Source organism: Oncorhynchus gorbuscha, linkage group LG15, assembly GCF_021184085.1.
Source record: "Oncorhynchus gorbuscha isolate QuinsamMale2020 ecotype Even-year linkage group LG15, OgorEven_v1.0, whole genome shotgun sequence".
Classification (NCBI taxonomy): Eukaryota; Metazoa; Chordata; class Actinopteri; order Salmoniformes; family Salmonidae; genus Oncorhynchus; species Oncorhynchus gorbuscha.
The window spans coordinates 33462668-33488988 of NC_060187.1; the positions used below are offsets into that span (position 1 = coordinate 33462668).

The window sequence follows — 26321 nt, forward strand, 5'->3', positions numbered from 1 at the left end:
TATGCAAATGAATGCTTGAATGCGCCAATAGAATCTCATTAGCTCGTACTTGGCTCGGCCCACCTCCTTGCTTGTTCTGACCACTATGATTACTTTGCTCCCATTGGAAACGACAGGCTCTGGTCTATATGGGGTTAGTTATACAAATATTTGTTATTACTGCACTGTTGGAGCTAGAAACACAAGTATTTCGCCACACCTGTGATAACATCTGAAATCTGTGTATGTGAACAATAAATTATTTGATTTGAATTTTCTAGAGGTGCTCACCGTCCGGCTGACTGTGCTCACATTACTATTGGCAAATGTAGGCCTATGTGCATTGGTTAGAGTCAGTGGAGGAGCAGTGTAGTGCAGTACTCCACACAAGCATTAACCACAAATAAATCTTACCTACATTTGAAATCTATAGATACCTATAGAACATACACCCACATAGAACCTCTCTGATGCCCTTGTATTAGATTTAGTGTTCTCCAGTTTTTTTCAACCTCATTCAGAGAGAGGGTATACAGTATGCTGCTTATTTTGGCTCTGTGGCCAGCCTGCCTCTTGGGTCTGAAGTTGTCTTGAGGTCAGGATTCTAACATGATTGAGTTGAGTGGCTGGAGCTACAGTACTACTGTAAGTGAATCTGGTTGCCATCGTGACTGACTTCGTCTGAGAGGGAGGATGAAATTCACTCAGTTGAGTGACACCACCTGACTACTGAGTCACATGTGTTATGTGGGAAATACACAACAGATCCAGACGCTCACTAACTAACTTATGTAAGCCCTTTTAACCAACTATAAGGGGGGGTTAGAAATTACTCAATGACCATGCATGTGGTTTTGACTGACAAACATACATAAAAAGTTAGTCAGAAAAAAGAGAAAGCGAAATTAGTAACATTTGGCTTTAATCTAAAAATGAATATTCAAATATAAGATGGCTGCTCTGCTCTAATTGTCACAAACACTCTAATTGTCACAAATGCTGCAAATTGTCCTTTATGATGTGTACTATACCATCTGAGCTATACAATACATTTTGAGATGAAGCGTGCTGTGTCTCCCCCAGTTACTGCCTATACAACCCTAAAACGAATGTGGCACATTAGGTAAAGTGATTGAGTCTGAGCTTGGCATGTTTAAATGCTGCTCACTGGTGGAACTAAGGGAGAGATACTTTCTTTCCATTGATCCGTCCGCACGGCTACCCAGCTGTGATTTAACCACTTTCAATCTGTGCGTGGCTCCCCCCACCGTCAGCCTTATTTCATCAGGTTGCCCCCGTCTGGCATGGGAATCCACTAACACCACTCACTACACTAAAGCTGCCCTTGCCAGTCACGAGGCTGGCAGCAGAGAGGATCTGAAGGGGCCCGTCATTGTTTACCTGGACATGCGGTGGTGGTGGGGGTGGGGGTGGGAGGTGACATTTACTCATCAGGGCAGAGTGGTTGGTGTGAGTGGTCATCTTTATGCACACAGTGTTTACCTGGCTGGGGCACAGCTGCAGAGGAGATTACTCATCACTTTACCTGCTGTGTGGGTGGGAGAGTTACACATTATATTCAAGGGAAGGGTGAATGAGCTGTTAATACACGGGGGTATTGTTGCTTAACATATTGTATGCTTGCTTTACCAGACTTCTTTGATGCAGCATAGTGAAACTGGGAGAAACCATGACTCCATGGGTTAAGATTACATGCTATCTGTAACGGCGTTCATCTGTTGAAGGAGAAGCAGACCAAAATGCAGCGTGGTGGTTACTCATGTTCTTTAATGAAAGTGAACGAGACATGAAATAACTATTAATATTACAAAACAACAAACGGAACGAGAAAACCTATACAGCCTGTCTGGTGAACAACTACACAGAGACAGGAACAATCACCCACGAAAACACTCACAGAATATGGCTGCCTAAATATGGCTCCCAATCAGAGACAACGATAATCACCTGACTGATTGAGAACCGCCTCAGGCAGCCATAGACTAATTAGACACCCGACAAAACCCCAAGACAAAAAACACACCACAATAACCCATGTCACACCCTGGCCTGACCAAATAAATAAAGAAAACACAAAATACTAAGACCAAGGCGTGACACTATCAGGCTAAGTTTATCTTCACCTTAGGCTGCCCAGCCTACTCTGTAGTAAGCGATGCCCTCTCTGGGCTCATTAATATGGAATATTTAACACTTGCCCACTTTGGAAGCCCATTTTAGAGAATCACACTCCAAAAAGCATCTTGGCTGATTATAACTAAAACAATATTTTACAGGATAATTAAATGTGTCGAGAAAGAAAATGGATGTATGCAATATAATATAAGGCAAATGCCTCTGCATTTTCACTGATAGGTGCAGCAACATTTCTGTTTTAAGGAGAGAAAATACTCTCATTTGCCTCAGGGACGTTCAAACTATGAACAGTTAGTATTTATTTTCCTGTCTTTACTTGATTGATTAAGTTTGAAAGGGAACCGTATTAGAGGCTGAGAAGAAGATTAACATGACAGCACTTTGTAGTTGAATTCAGTTTTGGGCATTCTTTCTGAGTCATGCCTGGGGATGGCCTTATGTGTACTGTAAAGTACAAAATGACACGTCATTGTTTTTTTAGAAATGCAGGTGTATATGTAGCCCATATTCAGCACACAGGAGCAACAAGGGAAATATAAAATGGAAAATAATGTCATTTAATATTGAATAAGTAAAGTACACATGGCTACAGTAAGTACTTTAAGTTAAATATCCAATCTCGAGCAGAACAATATCTACATGAGAGCTACACGAATACTGTATTAGTCAATGTCATATGCGATAACCACTCAAATGCAATCATTAAACATGAATTCATAATGATCTATTTTCAATAATTGAGGATTTTCATTGTGTGCATAATGAGGTACTCTTAAGTAACATATCTTTGAGGATGATGGCATGTCTGCTGGTGGACCTTCCTCTAGTCTAGACGCTGCGTTATTATATGAGTTAGACATCAGGGGTAACCATGAGGAGGAATTCATTATCCAAGCCTTAACTGGACAGTCATGATCATGCCATTGGCTTGCAGTCTAAAGAGAGATCCTAAAGGGAGATCCTAAAGGGAGATCTAAAGGGAGATCCATGGTATGGCAACCAAACAAATGTGAACAGAAGGGCATAAATCCGTACGGTGGAGCTTGGTATTCTCAAGGATAAAGCTTATGAAAATAGACATGTCTCCATCACAACACTGATGCTGCCTGCTGTCACTCACAGCCAAAACGTATTTCTCTCCTTCAAATCACATTTGGGTTTAATACCCACAATTCCATTTCATGCCAATGACTCACTCATCCTCCTTCTGAGTCTGAGGGTACTGTATGTTTAGTTCTTCTGTGGCCCCATGGTTTAAGAGCAGGGAAGTGTGATTTACTGTAAGTTATTCGCAGTGAGGCTCAGCCCATCCAGCTAACATTACAGTCACAACCACTCCAATGGAAGACTCTGGGTTGAATGATATAAAATCAGCTGAAAAATCAAACATTTAAGAGACTTCCTTGATAATAGAACACAGTTGAGTTCACATTGCCCCACAACATTATGTAGACCACATTTACAAATTGAAGTTTTTAAGAAAATAAATTGAGCTCTTGCCTTGTTTTGAGGAGGTACACAGCATTGGTATCTAGGTTGTTCTATTAACTGAGCATCTAAATAGCCTCAATAGTTTAATGAACATGCGTTCTTATGACACAAGCTCACCATGGCTACAGATTTAAATACTCTTCTGCTCTTAGCATTGACACAATATGGACAGTGGGTTGATTTGATTGCCATGACATGCAATCATGCCATAGAACAGAAATAACTTTCAGTGAATTTACATAAACCTAATCTATCTACATTCTCTGCTTAAGGGGTGATGATGTACGGTCTGTTTTGTTCTGCTCTGGGAGAAAACACAGAGATGTTGAAGTGTATTGATGAGAACATTGAGTGTATAATTTATACTTGGTTTTGAAACATTTAACTGTGGGATAAGTCCTTCTATGCAGGGATTTATAATAATGGCTAAATGCCTTTTTCAAGGGCTTCATTATTTTCCACTCTTTTCAAGTTTAAAAGCATTTATTCCTGAAGACATGAATGGTGTGGCCATCGCAGGCAGCAGAGTCCTCCTGCTCCTCAGTAAAATAGGGAAATGTTTCACACACTAAATAAAGCACATTGCCATGAGTGCACTGGCAGATTCTTCATGAGGCTTTCAACTAGAGAATATTTTTAATGGAAAGCTATATGATGTACTAAACATGCCCTCAATTCATCTCTCTTGTGCCACAGCCCTCCATGATTCTCTTTTCAGAGATGACAATAATACACATTTTAATGTACTGTGTCTGCTGTTGGAAATCTTTTCTCGCATTGAAACCAAACTGAAAACCAGTAGACCACTTGAGCAACCTGTGAAGCAGAACTAAAGATGTCCCTTCCCTTCCCTTTTATTCATTTTTTTAGGAATCATTGGCGCTTAAGGAGTAACAAGCATTCATCATCACATTGGGACTGAGAGCAGGAGAGTGGCAGGAGTGCCATATATATGTACATAACATGGAGGATGTAACAAGAGACTTCTCCAGAGCCTAGTGCCCTGCAGGATTTGCACGGACAGGGAGGCAAAGATGAGGCAGGACAACAAGAACAAACGCAGGTCAATGCACTGGGCGACTGTGTCCATCCACCACCAGTGAAATCCAGGGGCCTTCTACTAACCCTGGCTAAACCGACAACATAGGCAACACAAACCCAAGGCCGTCCCCTGTCTGCCCTGGTAAGTAATAAAATATATTTTTTATGATCAACAATTTTATAATGAGCTTCAGAAACTGTTTTTGGGGGTTCATTTTGCAGTGATGTAGTCTCCCAGTGCTGTAGACTTACTGACCCTGTCGCTAGGCCTGGGTGACTCTTCTGATGTCATCGGAGTGCAGCTGGATCCTCTATTTGAGTGATGAACAAGGTCTAGTAAAAGGGTGAATGAACTGATGTAATGGACTCACTGAGGTGTACTACAGCCTGGATATGGGTCCAATAATACAATTGTTTAACTTCTGGCCTCCCTCCAGGGAGAGGTTGACCACAGCTGGATATAGTGCAGTGATAATGATCTATGGAGACATGCAGGGGGGGAGGCCTGTCTGAATATGGCAGATTGAGAGGAAGGCCTGTCTGAATATGGCAGATTGAGAGGAAGGCCTGTCTGAATATGGCAGATTGAGAGGAAGGCCTGTCTGAATATGGCAGATTGAGAGGAAGGCCTGTCTGAATATGGCAGATTGAGAGGAAGGCCTGTCTGAATATGGCAGATTGGAATGTTGACTCACTCATTCTGCCAGCAGGCTGTAACATTAAATGTCTGTAATTCCAATGTCGTAAAAAAATCTATATTTGCTAGTCTTAAATGCCATCTTTATGGCCAAAAGCCAAATACACATCGCTGTGCTGCTTTGTTGGGTTGGTGAAAGAGAAGAGTCGAGTCATTAGGAGAAGAGAGTAAGTGGTGCCACTGGACAGTACAATCATGTGTTTCTTCACGCTCCAAGTGTTAAGAACAGGAGCAAATTGAACTTGTGTTTGCTGTAGCCAGATCAAACATTTTTATCAACCATTGCTGCAGAATATTAAATGTTGTCTTGTATTCTGTTTGTATTTTTTGTATCTTTGAGCTGTGTCCGCAAAGTGTTGATCTTGATATGTGAGATAAATAATGAGCAGGGGTCTTATGAGACAGATCAAATCAAGGGCCTTAATATGTGAGATATATAATCAACAGTAGTAATGCATTGCAATTATATGTCCATTCCACTAAAGTGCAGTTGAATGATGACAGCAGTGAATAGTGAATGTGCTCCACTTTGGAGAGCGACGCTGAGAGGTGTCTTTCAGAGTGTCTCAGGAACACTTCTGGCTCTCAGCCATTTGACCAGATGTTCTCATTAGCACTTTCTTCTAACCTCTTAGGGAGGGAGGAGGCTGGCACATTTAGAGTCCTCTCGCTCAGCTGCCATTAAACTATAAGAACCTAGAATCAGCCCTGTATTTTTACCATTAGAATACAGGGCCATTCAATATAGTCTACACAGAAGTTCATGAACTGAATAATAATCCTCAATGAATAACACTAACCACATTATCAGAATAGGGCTATACCGTATATTGACTCTGTTCATTTGTTTGATGATTTAATTATTACCTGACATATCATTAGTGTTTGATGAGGTGGGTAATAAACATGACACGACTAATGGAATGTCATGAACATAGGGCTTTAATTTGCTTAATTATGTGATGAGGTTTGAGTAATTATTGGGTTTATGGTGCATAAAGGAGGTCAGCTCCTCTCTTATTGGGCGAGCCACCGCTCTTTCTGGTGCACTGTATTTATCTTACCAATCAGTTCCCATGGAGATAGCATCAGAGCCTAACAATTGTCAATCATCTTCAGGGCGGGCTTGCACTGTCAGACTGTCTTTGTGAGCCTTCCTCTACAGTGTGAAGGAGAGAGATGGAAAGAGACCAAGGACACATAATAATATTTGGATGCCATACGTTATGGTTGTTGACAAGGCCCGGTATTATGGATGCTGGCATGTTCAACTTTAGTCACCCATGGGATTTCATCCCTGGCTGAATTTGATTTGAAGGAGAGCCATGGTTCTGATTGGAGAGCCTTATAGATGTTTAGGGTCACTTCACCAGTTCTACCAGCGTAATCAGGAGATTAACTGCTATTCCCATCCCTGGAAAGAGAAATGGCTCTGAGGTGACTTCCTGGCTCCAAGCCGACTTTTCCCAAAGAGGAGCGATTATCGTCTGTTCCTGAAAGTGCTATAATTCTCTATGTTTTACAATCCAGAACCCCTTCACTACATACATCCTGTTATTGGAGTAATAGGGGGTCTAAAAGCTTTGACTTTTACCTTGCCTTTATTCTGTTGTGATAGTCACATCCCATCATGACCCTGGCTAGCGTTGTTGATCTGGATTCATCTTTCAAAGTGCTTTCTTGTTTTCCCTAGGAACTCCCACATAGTCATGGACAAGTGTGGATTTGGCTCAGTGGAGAAAGGGACAGAGCCCCAGGGAATGTTCTGCTTTACACAGCACTGTAGTGCTATGATGGTCGGCATAGTCAACCAGCCGTGAATATTATGACATTTGAATAATGCCAGTCAAGGTTCATTTCCATGCCCATGTCTAAAGCTCCTTCTTCTTTAAAAAAATATTTTATACTTCAAAGCTGACATTCGGAAAAAGCCTCTATCGCTCATGTTAAACCTCAAAGAGTGTAGTTGATACATTATTTATGTCGTATCAATTACATATGCAATGCATACAACATGATCAGCGGCAATTTTAGCATGTAAATCTTGGTGGGGCAAAAGAAAAGAAGTAAAATGTGGGAAGCCACTACACAACAGTAAACAATACATTAATTGCATTATAACGGTGACAAACTGTGCCCACAAACTGTTAGGGCCTATATAAAGCTGTCCCAACAGCAGAGTCCCAACACCTTTCCACTGCTACACCTGGCAACGAAAGTTTATTTAGCCTCATTTACTGCCTTTAAAAAAACGGCTGACTTGCTTTAATAAATGTGCTTTATACTGACAATTTAGATGTACAAACTATGTCATAAGGGGGATGACAAGCATACTGTCATGTTTGTCATTTATTATCATGTCTTGTCCCTGTGCTCCCCATTCTATTCGTTTCCCTCTGCTGGTCTTATTTGGTTCTTTCCCTCCTTCTATCCCTCTCTCTCCCCCTCCCTCTCTCACTCTCTCGCTCTCTCTTCTCTCTATCGTTCCGTTCCTGCTCCCAGCTGTTCCTATTCCCCTAATCATCATTTAGTCTTCCCTCACCTGTTCCCGATCCTTTCCCCTGATTAGAGTCCCTATTTATTCCTTTGTGTTCCGTTCCTGTCCCGTCGGTTCCTTGTTTTGTATTCACCATGCTGTGATTGTGTTTCGCCCTGTCCTGTCGTGTTTTTTGCCTTCATCAGATGCTGCGTGTGAGCAGGTGTCTCTGTCTACTACGGCCTGCGCCTACCCGAAGCGACCTGCAGTCTGTGGCCGCTTCTCAGTTATTCCCCTCTACAGACTAGAGGATTTTTGTTATTCCCTGTTTGGACTTAAATAAACTCTGTTTCTGTTAAGTCGCTTTTGGGTCCTCTTTCACCTGCATGACAGAAGGAACCGACCAAGGAATGGACCCAGCGACTTCAGACGCTCGTTACACTGCCGTCGAGATCCAAGGAGCCATGCTCGGCAGACACGAGCAGGAATTGTCTGCTGCTCGCCATGCCGTGGAGAACCTGGCCGCTCAGGTTTCCGACCTCTCTGGACAGTTCCAGAGTCTACGTCTCGTGCCACCTGTTACTTCCTGGCCTGCCGAGCCTCCAGAACCTAGGGTTAATAACCCACCTTGCTACTCCGGGCAGCCCACTGAGTGCCGCTCCTTTCTCACGCAGTGTGAGATTGTGTTCTCTCTCCAACCCAACACATACTCTAGAGAGAGAGCTCGGGTTGCTTACGTCATTTCACTCCTTACTGGCCGGGCTCGAGAATGGGGCACAGCTATCTGGGAGGCAAGGGCTGATTGCTCTAACAAGTTCCAGAACTTTAAAGAGGAGATGATTCAGGTTTTTGACCGTTCAGTTTTTGGTAGGGAGGCTTCTAGGGCCCTGGCTTCCTTATGCCAAGGTGAACGGTCCATAACGGATTATTCTATTGAGTTTCGCACTCTTGCTGCCTCTAGTGAGTGGAACGAGCCGGCGCTGCTCGCTCGTTTTCTGGAGGGACTCCACGCAGTGGTTAAGGATGAGATTCTCTCCCGGGAGGTTCCATCAGATGTGGACTCTTTGATTGCTCTCGCCATCCGCATAGAACGACGGGTAGATCTTCGTCACCGGGCTCGTGGAAGAGAGCTCGCATCAACGGTGTTTCCCTGCTCCGCATCGCAACCATCTCCCTCCTCTGGCTTTGAGACTGAGCCCATGCAGCTGGGAGGGATTCGCATCTCGACTAAGGAGAGGGAACGGAGGATCACCAACCGCCTGTGCCTCTATTGCGGAGTTGCTGGACATTTTGTTAATTCATGTCCAGTAAGAGGCCAGAGCCCATCAGTAAGCGGAGGGCTACTGGTGAGCGCTACTACTCAGGTCCCTTCATCTAGATCTTGTACTACTATGTCGGTCCATCTACGCTGGACCGGTTCGGGTGCTACATGCAGTGCCTTGATTGACTCTGGGGCTGAGGGTTGTTTCATGGACGAAGCATGGGTTCGGAAACATAACATTCCTTTCAGACCGTTAGACAGGCCTACGCCCATGTTTGCCTTAGATGGTAGTCATCTTCCCAGTATCAAATTTGAGACACTACCTTTAACTCTCACAGTATCTGGTAACCACAGTGAGACTATTTCTTTTTTGATTTTCCGTTCACCGTTTACACCTGTTGTTTTGGGTCATCCCTGGCTAGTATGTCATAATCCTTCTATTAATTGGTCTAGTAATTCTATCCTATCCTGGAACGTTTCTTGTCATGTGAAGTGTTTAATGTCTGCCATCCCTCCCGTTTCTTCTGTCCCTACTTCTCAGGAGGAACCTGGCGATTTGACAGGAGTGCCGGAGGAATATCATGATCTGCGCACGGTCTTCAGTCGGTCCCGAGCCAACTCCCTTCCTCCTCACCGGTCGTATGATTGTAGTATTGATCTCCTTCCAGGGACCACTCCTCCTCGAGGTAGACTATACTCTCTGTCGGCTCCCGAACGTAAGGCTCTCGAGGATTATTTGTCTGTGTCTCTTGACGCCGGTACCATAGTGCCTTCTTCTTCTCCGGCCGGGCGGGGTTCTTTTTGTTAAGAAGGACGGTACTCTGCGCCCCTGCGTGGATTATCGAGGGCTGAATGACATAACGGTTAAGAATCGTTATCCGCTTCCCCTTATGTCATCAGCCTTCGAGATTCTGCAGGGAGCCAGGTGCTTTACTAAGTTGGACCTTCGTAACGCTTACCATCTCGTGCGCATCAGAGAGGGGACGAGTGGAAAACGGCGTTTAACACTCCGTTAGGGCATTTTGAGTACCGGGTTCTGCCGTTCGGTCTCGCCAATGCGCCAGCTGTTTTTCAGGCATTAGTTAATGATGTTCTGAGAGACATGCTGAACATCTTTGTTTTTGTCTATCTTGACGATATCCTGATTTTTTCTCCGTCACTCGAGATTCATGTTCAGCACGTTCGACGTGTTCTACAGCGCCTTTTAGAGAATTGTCTCTACGTAAAGGCTGAGAAGTGCTCTTTTCATGTCTCCTCCGTTACTTTTCTCGGTTCCGTTATTTCCGCTGAAGGCATTCAGATGGATTCCGCTAAGGTCCAAGCTGTCAGTGATTGGCCCGTTCCAAGGTCACGTGTCGAGCTGCAGCGCTTTTTAGGTTTCGCTCATTTCTATCGGCGTTTCATTCGTAATTTCGGTCAAGTTGCTGCCCCTCTCACAGCTCTTACTTCTGTCAAGACGTGTTTTAAGTGGTCCGGTTCCGCCCAGGGAGCTTTTGATCTTCTTAAAGAACGTTTTACGTCCGCTCCTATCCTCGTTACTCCTGACGTCACTAGACAATTCATTGTCGAGGTTGACGCTTCAGAGGTAGGCGTGGGAGCCATTCTATCCCAGCGCTTCCAGTCTGACGATAAGGTTCATCCTTGCGCTTATTTTCTCATCGCCTGTCGCCATCTGAGCGCAACTATGATGTGGGTAACCGTGAACTGCTCGCCATCCGCTTAGCCCTAGGCGAATGGCGACAGTGGTTGGAGGGCGACCGTTCCTTTTGTCGTTTGGACAGACCATAAGAACCTTGAGTACATCCGTTCTGCCAAACGACTTAATGCCCGTCAAGCTCGTTGGGCGTTGTTTTTCGCTCGTTTCGAGTTTGTGATTTCTTACCGTCCGGGTAGCAAGAACACCAAGCCTGATGCCTTATCCCGTCTGTTTAGTTCTTCTGTGGCTTCTACTGATCCCGAGGGGATTCTTCCTTATGGGCGTGTTGTCGGGTTAACAGTCTGGGGAATTGAAAGACAGGTTAAGCAAGCACTCACGCACACTGCGTCGCCGCGCGCTTGTCCTAGTAACCTCCTTTTCGTTCCTGTTTCCACTCGTCTGGCTGTTCTTCAGTGGGCTCACTCTGCCAAGTTAGCTGGTCATCCCGGTGTTCGAGGCACTCTTGCGTCTATTCGCCAGCGCTTTTGGTGGCCGACTCAGGAGCGTGACACGCGCCGTTTCGTGGCTGCTTGTTCGGACTGCGCGCAGACTAAGTCGGGTAACTCTCCTCCTGCCGGTCGTCTCAGACCGCTCCCCATTCCTTCTCGACCATGGTCTCACATCGCCTTAGACTTCATTACCGGTCTGCCTTTGTCTGCGGGGAAGACTGTGATTCTTACGGTTGTCGATAGGTTCTCTAAGGCGGCACATTTCATTCCCCTCGCTAAACTTCCTTCCGCTAAGGAGACGGCACAAATCATTATTGAGAATGTATTCAGAATTCATGGCCTTCCGTTAGACGCCGTTTCAGACAGAGGCCCGCAATTCACGTCACAGTTTTGGAGGGAGTTCTGTCGTTTGATTGGTGCGTCCGTCAGTCTCTCTTCCGGGTTTCATCCCCAGTCTAACGGTCAAGCAGAGAGGGCCAATCAGACGATTGGTTACTACGCAGCCTTTCTTTCAGAAACCCTGCGTCTTGGGCAGAACAGCTCCCCTCAGAATACGCTCACATTCGCTTCCTTCGTCTGCTACCGGGTTATCTCCGTTTCAGAGTAGTCTGGGTTACCAGCCTCCTCTGTTCTCATCCCAGCTTGCCGAGTCCAGCGTTCCCTGCAAGCGTTTGTCCAACGTTGTGAGCGCACCTGGAGGAGGGTGAGGTCTGCACTTTGCCGTTACAGGGCACAGACGGTGAGAGCCGCCAATAAACACAGGATTAAGAGTCCAAGGTATTGTTGCGGCCAGAGAGTGTGGCTTTCCACTCGCAACCTTCCTCTTACGACAGCTTCTCGTAAGTTGACTCCGCGGTTCATTGGTCCGTTCCGTGTCTCCCAGGTCGTCAATCCTGTCGCTGTGCGACTGCTTCTTCCGCGACATCTTCGTCGCGTCCATCCTGTCTTCCATGTCTCCTGTGTTAAGCCCTTTCTTCGCACCCCGTTCGTCTTCCCTCCCCCCTCCCGTCCTTGTCGAGAGCGCACCTATTTACAAGGTACATAAGATCATGGACATGCGTTCTCGGGGACGGGGTCACCAATACTTAGTGGATTGGGAGGGTTACGGTCCTGAGGAGAGGAGTTGGGTTCCGTCTCGGGACGTGCTGGACCGTTCACTCATCGATGATTTCCTCCGTTGCCGCCAGGATTCCTCCTCGAGTGCGCCAGGAGGCGCTCGGTGAGTGGGGGGTACTGTCATGTTTGTCATTTATTATCATGTCTTGTCCCTGTGCTCCCCATTCTATTCGTTTCCCTCTGCTGGTCTTATTTGGTTCTTTCCCTCTTTCTATCCCTCTCTCTCCCCCTCCCTCTCTCACTCTCTCGCTCTCTCTTCTCTCTATCGTTCCGTTCCTGCTCCCAGCTGTTCCTATTCCCCTAATCATCATTTAGTCTTCCCTCACCTGTTCCCGATCCTTTCCCCTGATTAGAGTCCCTATTTATTCCTTTGTGTTCCGTTCCTGTCCTGTCGGTTCCTTGTTTAGTATTCACCGTGCTGTGATTGTGTTTCGCCCTGTCCTGTCGTGTTTTTTGCCTTCATCAGATGCTGCGTGTGAGCAGGTGTCTCTGTCTACTACGGCCTGCGCCTACCCGAAGCGACCTGCAGTCTGTGGCCGCTTCTCTTGTTATTCCCCTCTACAGACTAGAGGATTTCTGTTTATTAAACCCTGTTTGGTCCTCTTTCACTTGAATAAACTCTGTTTCTGTTCAAACATAAAGATATAAAACTGTATTTTTTGCTTGAAGAATTGGGACACAATCATGGTCCTCTAACAAATCACCTGCATGACAGTGAGTAGTCTCATGAGGTGACCTAAATGACTAATGATGAAAAGTACAATCCACCGTAATCAGTATAAAGAGCATCATGTCTCAAGAACAAGGAACACACCAGGCAGGTCCGAGATACTGTTGTGAAGAAGTTTAAAGCCGGATTTGGATACAAAAAGATTTCCCAAGCTTTAAACATCCCAAGGAGCACTGTGCAAGCGATAATATTGAAATGGAAGGAGTATCAGACCACTGCAGATCTACCAAGACCTGGCCGTCCCTCTAAACTTTCAGTTCATACAAAGAGAAGACTGATCAGAGATGCAGCCAAGAGGCCCATGATCACTCTGGATGAACTGCAGAGATCTACAGCTGAGGTGGGAGACTCTGTCCATAGGACAACAATCAGTCGTATATTGCACAAATCTGGCCTTTATGGAAGAGTGGCAAGAAGAAAGCCATTTCTTAAAGATATCCATAAAAAGTGTTGTTTAAAGTTTGCCACAAGCCACCTGGGAGACACACCAAACATGTGGAAGAAGGTGCTCTGGTCAGATGAAACCAAAATTGAACTTTTTGGCAACAATGCAAAACATTATGTTTGGCGTAAAAGCAACACAGCTCATCACCCTGAACACACTATCCCCACTGTCAAACATGGTGGTGGCAGCATCATGGTTTGGGCCTGCTTTTCTTCAGCAGGGATAGGGAAGATGGTTAAAATTGATGGGAAGATGGATGGAGCCAAATACAGGACCATTCTGGAAGAAAACCTGATGGAGTCTGCAAAAGACCTGAGACTGGGACGGAGATTTGTCTTCCAACAAGACAATGATCCAAAACATAAAGCAAAATCTACAATGGAATGGTTCAAAAATAAACATATCCAGGTGTTAAAATGGCCAAGTCAAAGTCCAGACCTGAATCCAATCGAGAATCTGTGGAAAGAACTGAAAACTGCTGTTCACAAATGCTCTCCATCCAACCTCACTGAGCTCGAGCTGTTTTGCAAGGAGGAATGGGAAAAAAATTCAGTCTCTCGATGTGCAAAACTGATAGAGACATACCCCAAGCGACTTACAGCTGTAATCGCAGCAAAAGGTGGAGCTACAAAGTATTAACTTAAGGGGGCTGAATAATTTTGCACGCCCAATTTTTCAGTTTTTGATTTGTTAAAAAAGTTTGAAATATCCAATAAATGTCGTTCCACTTCATGATTGTGTCCCACTTGTTGTTGATTCTTCCCCAAAAAATACAGTTTTATATCTTTATGTTTGAAGCCTGAAATGTGGCAAAAGGTCGCAAAGTTCAAGGGGGCCGAATACTTTCGGAAGGCACTGTATAAGAGGCAATCCGTCATTTCAAGTAAGACATTAATGAGCGAGCTAGGACGGACGTAGTCAATATGACTATTTGTTCAGCACTTTTGAAATGTACAGGGACAGAATTCAGAACATGAGCCGCTAATTAAAGGGGGCATATAAGCAGACAATGAAAGCTCTTACAATATTTGATGATTACATTTCTCAGAAACAGGTCAGGGAAACAAGTCAGAACAGTAGGCAAAATTAAGGGGTGAAAATAAACCAAATTATTAGGGTGAGGCACATCGACTACTAACAGCTTACTACACAACATACACTTAGTATTACTTTCTTAGCTACAGTATACATATCTCCCTGGCATACTACATTATTTAGGCAGCAGCATACAAGACATTTTTGGACTCACCTTGTTGTGCTGTGTTCATTTGAACAGGAAGGTGGCGCAGCGGTCCTTTGTAGGCAAATGTTGTCATCAAACTTTGTCATTAAAGTCTGGCATTCTCTGGATTTATGGTGCTTTCAAGACATTTGGGAACTCTGGAAAAAAAGGTTGAATCTCGAAAGAGTTCCTGATTTACAATTCCGAGTTGGATGAAAGTTCAAAACGTATTTTCCCCGAGTTCCCAATTGTCTTGAACTTACTAAAGTTAGATTTTGTAGTTCAGAGATAAGAGTTGTTTTGAGCGCGGCACAAGTCATGCTTCATTGACAGCATGGCCAGTGTTGAATGTTTATAATTTTAAACTAGGAAAAGAGACCCTTAATTTTAGACTTGGGACCCTACAGCCACTCCACTGAATAGCAGGCTAATGATTTCCTTGCAATGCTTGCAGTTTGCCACTGATTCCTTCCAAAGCATTCATCGTTGAATTTGCGATTTCCAACTGGTTGTGTAATGTTTATGTCCAATGGCCGATGAGCACTGATACGTTTTATCTATAATTTCTCTTAATTATTTCTCTTCATATGACAAGGATTAAAAATGATTTGCCAATAGATTGTCGACTTGATTCATGATGATGACTGCTAGCTAAGATTTTGAAAGTATGACGTTGACATGTATGGCAGTATCCAATGAGGCTTGAAGCTCTTTTCGAGCTCTACCCTTAGACTTGGCGGTGATGTAGTGTCCCCATGAGTGACAGAACACTGGGCCGATCATTGCGCAAAATCAAATCAAATCAAATGTATTTATATAGCCCTTCATACATCAGCTGATATCTCAAAGTGCTGTACAGAAACCCAGCCTAAAACCCCAAACAGCAAGCAATGCAGGTATAGAAGCACGCAACACTCCATATTTTCTGCTGGCTTGCCCCACCACCACAGAAAGCACTGAACTAGGCTCAAACACCTGCATTTTAGACCTCCTTTACTCAAGACAACATTTATTAACTCAATTATATATATATATATTTACATTATTTGCAAACTGATATGTGACACATATTAATGCCAAAATAACATGCAAAAGAAGCAAGACCCCTCCCCCAAAATATATATATATATTTTTATTTTGGGGCAAAAAATAGCCCCACCTGCCATGAATGACGGGTCGCTACTGAACATGATACACTATAAACTAACATCTTCGAATACTGGAATATACCGGTACATGTGACTTGGGACATGGTTTTAAGTAATTTAATCATTGTGAAAATCAATAAAAGATGTCTCTGTGGTACACAATCATGAAATCAATATTTCACAAGATGTTCTTAATTGCAGTGTTGAATCATCACTTCTGCCCCATGCAGCTCCTCCATACAACAACAACCATAGGTTTCGGAACAGTGATGAGAACACGGGGATTGAGGTGACCTCCCATTTATAATTTCAGCCCAACGAGAGAAAAATTATGAGCATTAACCTTACATGTGGAATGATCTAAAATACACTTTCAAAATGGTGGAATTGGTGCCTCTACGGCATTTCAGATGGTTGTTAGGGGACATTGTTACTGAAGAATGTGTCTGTTTTATATGATTGTTTCGTTGTTTATAATAATGTGTATTTTATTGTATTTTGATGTGTATTGTGGTGCTATACCGTCCTCAGCTGGGGAAGAGACCATGGTCTCAGCATTGACTGCCTGTCAAATTAAAGGTTAAATAAAAACTATGTCATGTGGCCAGGCAGAAAGGATGGTTGGCAGGGCCTGTAATGCTGCCTGCCGTTGAGTCATGCTAATAGGAACAGCCCTAGCAGATCTTCCCCAACGGTCTCCTATGTAGATCAGTGGGACTGGTCTCCATAGCAACAGTGGCAGATGGAACACAGCTACACCTCAGCAGAGATAGAGAGCAGAGAGTGGCTGGGGTCCTCTTGGAGCGAGGGGATGTGCTCACTGCTACTGCTGCTTTCTGTACCTCTTCTCTACCACCACCCACACTGGAGGCAGGCAAGCCACTCTCACTGTAACACAGAGAACAGGGACACTATTTTATTCATCTTTCTCTTCACTCTTTATGTGAATTTGAGGAGATAGATACTACACTCCGAGCACAGTCGTGTTTCTTGCTAAGGTGTTGGGTGGAGGTTATGTTTGTGTTTAAGATGAAGGAAGCTGACAGCTACCATATGATACTTTACTAGGACAACGAAACAAGTGGACAATAATCCATTCTAAATTCTTAAAGCCAAGCACTGGACCGACATCTGGATTGGTCTTCAGCCGGTGGTGATGCATTTAGCTTGTAGTAAGGTTGATACACTCACCAGATAAACTGGGTCACCATGGCAGTAATCTGTTTCTTGCCTGTTCATTTACAGGCCAATAACCATCTGTGCTTTGGTATGATGAGACCTTGAGACCTGAGCAACACTGCAACAGAGAGTGTCCACTCCAGGCTCAAAGAAGCCCACTATGGGAGCTGACTGTGTATCTATGGAGACTCAGTGATGCTGAACGTCCAGGACTGGACACTGTAACTTCATGTCAGAACCCTGCCTAGGCATGCCACTCAAACCCTGGCATGAGCTGATACACAGGCAGGCACAGCTAGCTGTGGGTCTCCATGGAAGTGTTTTGGACTACATGAGATTTTCCTAGCATATGACATATAAAACATTTTATACTGAACATAATCTTTTACTGAGAAATGACATGTAGGAAATGAAACACACTTTATAGTGAAATTAGTAATAGAACAGAGGAAGCTTGACTCATGCCTCTTCACTGAAAGGTGTTATTGTGACCCCGATTGAAGCAGTTGGACTGGGCTTTCTATCTCACCATCCTCTTGTTGTCTTGACATCTCCACTGGCTTCGTGCCAGACCTGTCCGTGTGGCAGTGCTGAAGCTGGCACAGCCTGTGATGTACAGTACCACTGACAACCTTTCCCTATCAGAGCTCTGCCACTCAGGCCTGGTTTAATTATGCCAACATGGCATGCTCTGACGCAGACTGTGCCTGTTACTGTGCTGCTTCCAAAAGGAGGGCACCTCTAGGCACCATTTCTGTGGTCCTGCATGGCTCAGTTGGTAGAGGATGGTGTTTGCAACACCAGGGTTGTGGGTTCAATTAGCATGGGGAAACTAACAGAAATGTATGCACTCACTACTGTAAATTTCTCTGGATAAAGTGTCTGCTAAGTAACTCAAATGCAATTTCCAGTGTAATGTATACTAAGAGCAACCAATTAATCAAGTATCTTTTTGAAAACATTTCTAATGTTTATATGTCCTCCAGACAGTGCTAACACATGGTATTCATTGAAGCTTAGCATGGTGGAGCTTTGTGTTTTTGGTTGAAGAGATGACATGCGATGCGTTTGGCAGCTGTGTAGCCTGGTACCCTCTAATCCAGGCCTGGGCAACTCTAGTCCTCGGGAGCCTGATTGGTGTCACACTTTTGGCCCAGCCCCAGCTAACACACCTGATGCCAATAATCAACTACTCATGATCTTCAGTTAAAAATGAAATGATTTTTAAATCAGGTGTGTTTGCTAGGGATGGGGGAAAAGTGAGACAACAATCAGGCCCCTGAGGACTAGAGTTGCCCAGGCCTGCTCTAATCTATGTGATGTTCTTGAGGCTGCATGGCTTCCTGCTGTATGGCAGCCCCCACATTCTGTCTGTCATAGGCTGGCTGAGTTATAATATCAGGCTCTGGGGGCGGACACACACAACCTATCCCTGAAGAAAATGACAGAAATACTCTGCATACACAGACATCACAAACATGAGCGCTATGAAATGTATTTGGGGGCACAGGCAAGCGGATTCGGGTATTTGCGTGAGAGCTTCCAGTTTAGAATCCAGTGCTTAATGTAATCACACCACTGCTCAAACTCTGCTGGTTAATGACATGGAGCTAAAACAACATAGTTCTTATAACCTTGGCAAATTTTGACTGGATGTTCTATTATACCATTTTGATTCCTTTCTTTCCAGAGCCACTCTCCGTTTTTTAATGTATATTTCATGAAATTCTTCCATGTTATCCACAGCTTGCTTTCTTTGCATGATGTTTGTTAGGCCTTTGCAGGCCATCGGATAGCTCCCTGCACTCCTCTGTAATGTACTGTGTCTGCAGATGGCATAATGAAGTAACGCTCCCCCAGCACAAGTGTCACTTCTCTGGGTAGCGTTCATAAACACTGCACTCAATAGCCTCTGCTCAATGTCTGATGACCTTGCTGCTGCTGCTCAGCCAAATGCTGTTTTATTCCTTGGGAAAGAGGAGACAAAGCAGAATAAACTAAATATAACTGCCCATTCCAATCTAAATATTTCATATGATACGCATATGGAGCCTAAAAGATGATAAATGTTGCATCTGAATAGGAATCATGCCTTATCATTAAACAATAGCAACAGACCAATAAGAGTGGGTCTCATCGGAATACTCCAGAGATGGATCTTGGAATACTTAAAGGGTTTTCTTGCCAAAAGGAATTGTTATGCCAGACAGACAATGAGATTAATTAGAAGAATGTCTTAAACAACAGAGATTAGTGAAGACACAAGCCTCGCTAATATATTTCCACGTATACACAACCGTTCTGCCTTACGCGCCCTGTAACAGCTGCAGGGGGACATGAGGAGGAGCACCACAGCAGAACATGTTCTATCCAGATTTAAAACCCACTGGTTGAGAATTTTGTACACCCTCACCTATTACTCACAAGGCATCAGGGAGACACAAGGAAACGGTGCTGTTAATGTTTCAGCTTTTAGTGAGTATCTTCCCACTTAACCCCCTAGCTCCCTGCTTCATTCCCCTCCCTTAATAAATCAATCTCCTACTCTAACGTGTGTAGACCAAGAGGAACCATTCAAACCATATACACCGCGTTGATTCTCTGTGTCATTATTTGTCTTAGCTGGAGCATCCTGCCAGGCCTAGCTCTGAATCCATCTGTCCACTTCCTCTTCAGGTATTTGATCTGTCTCCACCGGGCTAGCTACAGGATGGGGTTTCCATGGCAACAGAGAGCCCATAGGGAAACCAAGTGGTGAGGATGTGCAAGGCTGAGATTTCTCCAGTACAGATGTAGAACTGATGTGCAGTATGGGGAAGAGCAATCCCCATTGAGAAATGAAGCAGATTAAGATTAAAAAGTGGTTCGTTTTGTTGATTTAGCTTCATATTATACAAAAACACAGCAATAAGAACACCTGTATGTGCTCATTATTTAACTCCAAATCTCCTTTAAACACACAGTCCCTATTTGTGGTAATTTATTTAAAGATTTATGGTAGGAAACACAGCAGGGTGTATTCAATAATTCCTATATTTTCCTATACTAGTCTCGCTTTGTTTTCTATATTTTCCAAAATACAAATCAAATCAAAGTGTATTTGTCACGTCCGCCAAATACAACAGACGTTACAGTGAAATGCTTACTTACAGGCTCTAACCAATAGTGCAAAAAAGGTGTTAGGTGAACAATAGGTAAGTAAAGAAATAAAACAACAGTAAAAAGACAAGCTATATACAGTAGCGAGGGTATAAAAGTAGCGAGGCTACATACAGACACCGGTTAGTCAGGCTTATTGAGGTAGTATGTACATGTAGATATGGTTAAAGTGACTATGCATATATGATGAACAGAGAGTAGCAGTAGCGTAAAAGAGTGGGGCACCACTTCTCCTGGATATATGATCAGAACCCATTTTCCTCAGATACACTCTGAGTGTGTCAAACGCCGCTGGTGGCATGTACAGTAGGCGACATTGATGTGGTGAAAAATGTTTTTGACTTCAATGGAACCAGTTAGGATTTGAAATGCTTAACCGGGGCTGCAGCACCCACACATATATTATACATATATTATACATGCCCCCGACAATGTGGTCGATTCCAGTCCCGTCGTATTCCCAGGATGTAATGTGCAGGGAGGGATCCCAGGATGTGCAGGGAGGGGACTCTGTGGGAGGTTGTTTAAGGCTGGAGGAGCCAGGGTTCAGGGATCAATGAGTGATAGATGGCTGAGAGACCTTAGTGTCCTGTGATTACAGTGTCCAGCAAGGCCACTTCACTGCTCTATACCACTGGCCCTGTCCCTGTCCTTTTGGGTATAAGGCACTCATTATGCTAGAGAAGGCCACCATTGCACACATTCTGAGTGTGTGTGTGTTTAGTTGTATAAGCTCTTTTTGGAGTTTTAATGATTTGTTAGTGGATTTGTGCTCACGCTGGTATTACTTCTCGTTTTATTTTCTAAAGAAGCTCTCTTTGGCATTCATTTGTTCTTCTAGCTTACCTGTGACTCACAAGCTATTATTCCTCTTTTCCAGGGATATCACCTATCCCTTCTACACCTTTACCTTTAAACAGGTCAACATTCACAAGGCCGCAGTGCCAGACGGATTACCAGGACATGTACTCCGAGCATATCTCAGTCTGTAATACCAACATGTTTCAAGCAGACCACCGTAGTCCCTGTGCTCAATAACACTAAGGTAACCTGCCAAAATGACTATCGACCCATAGCACTCACTTCTGTAGCCGTGAAGTGCTTTGAGACGCTGGTCATGGCTCACATCAACGCCATTATCCCAGAAACCCTAGACCCACTCCAATTTGCATACCGCCCCAACAGATCCACAGATAACACAATCTCTATTGCACTCCACACTGCCCTTTCACACCTGGACTAAAGGAACACCTATGTGAGAATGCTATTCATTGACTACAGCTCACCGTTCAACACTATATTAAACGATGGACCATGGGACTAAACACCTCCCTCTGCAACTGCATCCTGGACTTCCTGACAGGCCGCCCCAGGTGGTAAGGGTAGGTAACAACACATCCGCCACGCTGATCCTCAACACGGGGGCCCCTCAGGTGTTCCGTGCTCAGTCCTCTCCTGTACTCCCTGTTCACTCATGACTGCACCGCCAAGCACGACTCCAACACCATCATTAAGTTTGCAGGTGACACAACAGTGGTAGGCCTGATCACCGACAACAATGAGACAGCCTATAGGGAGGAGGTCAGAGGCCTGACCGTGTGGTGCAAGGACAACAAACTCTCCCTCAATGTGGTCAAGACAAAGGAGATGATTGTGGACTACAGGAAAAGGAGGACCTAGCACGCCCCCCCACGCCTATCATCAATAGGGCTGCAGTTGAGCAGGTTGAGAGCTTCAAGTTCCTTGGCGTCCACATCACCAACGAACTAACATGGTCCAAGCACACCAAGACAGTCATGAAGAGGGCACGACAAAACCTATTCCCCCTCAGGAGACTGAAAAGATTTGGCATGTGTCCTCAGATCCTCAAAAGGTTTTACAGCTACACCATCGAGAGCATCCTGACTGGTTGCATCACTGCCTGGTTTGGCAACTGCTCGGCCTCCGGCCACAAGGCACTACAGAGGGTTGTGCGTACATCATCGGGGCCAAGCTTCCTGCCATCCAGGACCTCTATACTAGGCGGTGTCACAGGAAGGACCTAAAAATTGTCAAAGACTCCAACCACCCTAGTCATAGACTGTACTCTCTGCTACCGCACAGTAGGTGGTACCGGAGCGCCAAGTCTCGGTCCAAGAGGCTTCTAAACAGCTTCTACCCCCAAGCCATAAGACTCCTGAACATCTAATCAAATGGCTCCCCAGACTATTTGCATTGCCTCCCCCCCCTCTACGCTGCCGCTCTTCTCTGTTATTATCTATGCATAGTCACTTTAATCACTCTACCTACATGTACATATTACCTAAATTACCTCGACACTGGTGCCCCCGCACATTGACTCTGTACCGGTACCCCCTTGTATATAGCCTCGCTATTGTTACTTTACGGCTGCTCTTTAATTATTTGTTACGTTGATCTCTTACTTAAAAAAAATATTTTCTTAAAACCGCATTTTTGGTTAAGGGATTGTAAATAAGTATTTCACTGTAAGGTTGTATTCGGCGCATGTGACAAATAAAATTAGATTTGATAACAATACAGCTACATACCTAACAGGGGCAGTCAGTGCCGTTTAAAAGGGAGGACATTTTTTTTAATGAGCATGACCTTATTTCTATTACAGCATATGGGATGACTGTCATTCATATTCCATTCACCCAGTTCAAAGTAACATCAACTGGTTTAGGCTATGACCTACGACCTACGATGATACTCACATTTTCCATATACCCATCATGAGATTGCAACAACCTATGAAAGAAAGTTTACAACGTAGGTGCGCACAGGTCGAGAGAACGATATGGCAGTCAGTGACACATTCAACACCGCCTTGCACACTCTTGCTGTAACGATGTTCGTCTGTTGTTTGAAGAGAGTCAGACCGAAATGCAGCGTGTAGGTTACTCATGACTTTTAATGAAGATAATGCGGTACATGAAATAACTGAAGAAGAAAACAACAAACGAGTGAAACTAATACAGCCTATCTGGTGACTAACACAGAGACAGGTACAATCACCCACGAAATACAACGCGCACTCAGGCTACCTAAATACGGTTCCCAATCTGAGACAACGAGAACCAGCTGACTCCAATTAGGAATCGCCTCAGGCAGCCAAGCCTAACTAGACACACCCCTAATAATACACACTCCCAATACTACAAACCCCAATACGAAATACAACATATAAACCCATGTCACACCCTGGCCTACCCAAACATATAACAAAAACACAAGATACAATGACCAAGGCGTGACACTTGCCTTCATCTAGCTGATCTAGGGTGTAATCATTAGTCCAACAGTTGCAAACGAGCATTTCTATTTGACAAATTCAGGTATACTTATCCCTGTTTTGTTCCATTTGCTTCTGTTTAAGAAACGTTTTTTGACAGAATCGGCAGAATGAATACACCCCTGATCACACAAACAGTTCACTTTCATAGCCACATATCAACAGCGTGTTGTATTCCTTCTCGCATCTAAGCCCTCTTCTCCTCTCACCTTTCCCTTCACTTGTGGACTTCAATGCACAACACATCAGCTGTCTGTGACCAGGCAAAAAACATTTCCAAGCCAAACCTTCATATCATAACCACTACTCACACTCGACATCGTTGTTACCATATTAGCTAAAGTAACGTCATAGTCAACATAGCTAATAGAAGCAATGTGTTAGTAAACCTCCTACAACCATGCAGTGCAGTGTACAGCCAGTAAGATATTTATCTGTTACACCGGCGGGCCCCGGTGGCAATACATTAGTAAAACCAAAAGCTTGCCTTTACTTGGAAGAGTTCCCGTGTTGGATAGTCACAGCCAGCTAGCTAACATAGCATCTCTCTGTTAAAGATGGGTGCTTCAATTGGCTAAACTAGTTAACTGCATTTGCTAGCTAAGTAAGTGAAAGTGAAAGTGAAAGTGAAAAAATAATTATGAAATATAGCTGTCTCTCTCTCTCTCTCTCTCTCTCTCTCTCTCTCTCTCTCTCTCTCTCTCTTTTGCTCCCCCATTTTTGAAGAAATGAATTTGTTCAAAGCTGAGACAACAACTCTATACTTTCAGTACTAGATTCATCCTCTGATCCTTTGATTGGGTGGACAACATGTCAGTTTATGCTGCAAGAGCTCTGATAGGTTGGAGGATGTCCTCCGGAAGTTGTCATAATTACTATGGTAAGGGTTTAGAACCATGAGCCTCCTAAGTTTTGTATTGAAGTCAATGTACCCAAAGGAGGATGGAAGCTAACTGTCCTTCGGCTACACCATGGTGCTACCCTACAGAGTGCTGTTGAAGCTAATGTAGATCTTCATTGCAAAACAGTGTGTTTGAATCAATTATTTGGTGACGTGAATATATTTTGTGTAGCTTTATCTAAAAAGGATAACTTTTTTAATGTTACATTATTTTTATTTTTATGGCATTTTCTGGGAGGATGGTCTTCCCCTTTCTCCTCTGAGGAGCCTCTACTGATACATACAGGATATATTGAAGCCTCCTGGTAATAATTCTACTCTATAATATATTGTTGTATGGTTTTATTAATGAGGTGGAAATGTGTCACATTAATGACTTGTTTTGTTTGATGCAGGTATACATTTTATGCATGAGAGAAGAAGCTCTGTGTTGTGTTCATCAGTGAAGGAAACGTGTGTCCCAGAATGATATAAATCCCATATTGATAACATTGATTTGCAAGGGGGGACTTAGTGGAGTTGTGGTATAAAATGATCATAATTAATGAGGGTATTAAAGTATCAGAGCCTGATTCTCAGCCTTTGTATTAATGGTCGTTGGGAGGGTTTCTGGACTGATCATTGACAACACTGCACCAATGTTAATTAGATGAGGTTTCGAGAGCCAGGCTGGGCTGCTGCAGCCATAGTGAACTGAGAAGACACAAATTGACTTCCCCTTCCCAAAGGTGAGGGTCTGAAATGCTGATGAAAGGGCCTGTGGAAAATAATCTAAATCATTTATTCATATCCAAGCAGAAGTGCTGACACTCGGGTTCACTGTTGGAGAAAGTTTTGGACTTCTGAGAGAGGGGGAGGTAAGAGGGGGAGTGGGAGATTATTTGTGTATATTTAGCCATACTAGGTCCATTTTCATATTTGATTATTTGATTAAGTATGTATTTCTTGTCTTATCCTTCATCCCCATCATAAGCAGAAAATGCAACTCAGTTTCATGGGGTTTCATTAGTCTAGGCAAGCGCTGCAGGACGTGGAAAATGAAACCCCATTTTTTTGAGTGGCCTACATTTAATTTTAGAGCTATAATTGTAAGTGACAGCTATATTTTTATTGAATAGTTTAGGGATCTTTGTCTTAATGTTTACCTTTGTGCTAAAACTACAGGCAACCTCAGGTAAAATTGCTTTGAGATGATATGGCAATTCTGGTGGGATTACTCTCACAGATTGAAAATGACAAAAGCGATCTGTTCTTTTTAAAGTTTACTCTCCAGTGTTTCCAGATTTCTATGAAATATGACCTATAATTATTTACTATATGAGTGAAATACATGTAGTTTTCCTTCCATAAAATTGTAATTAAGTATGTTCAAAAAGCAGTTCTCTGTGTTGGAATGTTGTGGGCGTACCCCTACAACAGAATGGTCAAAGGTCAAATAGGGGGTGCTTATATTTGAAATTTTTGAAAAAACTCTTTGTGGGTTCTTTTTGTGTTTTTTTCTACAAATTATGCTTTGGCCACAAATACGAGTATAGAATAAGTCAACAACATTGTTTATGTATGTGTTAACAGTTTATGAGCTTTTAAATGTGAGATTTCCCTGGATAGTTACTTTAACGCTCTCTAAAGCCTGGGGTAGCTGTCAGGATGGAGGAAATGAATGCAAAGATATTGCCTAGTTCTGATTCATTCAGAGTATCCAGTCCCAGTGCAATACCATACTGTAGGTTTACTAGTTGTAGGTGGATAAACGGTCACCAGAGACTAGAAACATGTTCAAATCTATTAGCTGTATAATTCAAATGTGTTCAACTTAATGTACGATCTGTTTATTTAAGGACTGTGTGCATGCTTATGTTAACAATTAGATAACGGTGTC

The 26321-nt window shown here is 43.7% G+C and overlaps 1 protein-coding gene across 1 annotated transcript in view; it reads left to right on the forward strand.

The window, feature by feature from the left end:
* Positions 1-26321, forward strand: part of lrrc7 (leucine rich repeat containing 7) — a 186690-nt gene that overhangs the window by 47971 nt on the left and 112398 nt on the right. Inside the window, exon 2 of the mRNA XM_046300862.1 lies at positions 4498-4810. The gene's annotated coding sequence lies outside the window, so the exon portion shown is untranslated. The remainder of the gene's footprint in view (positions 1-4497; positions 4811-26321) is intronic.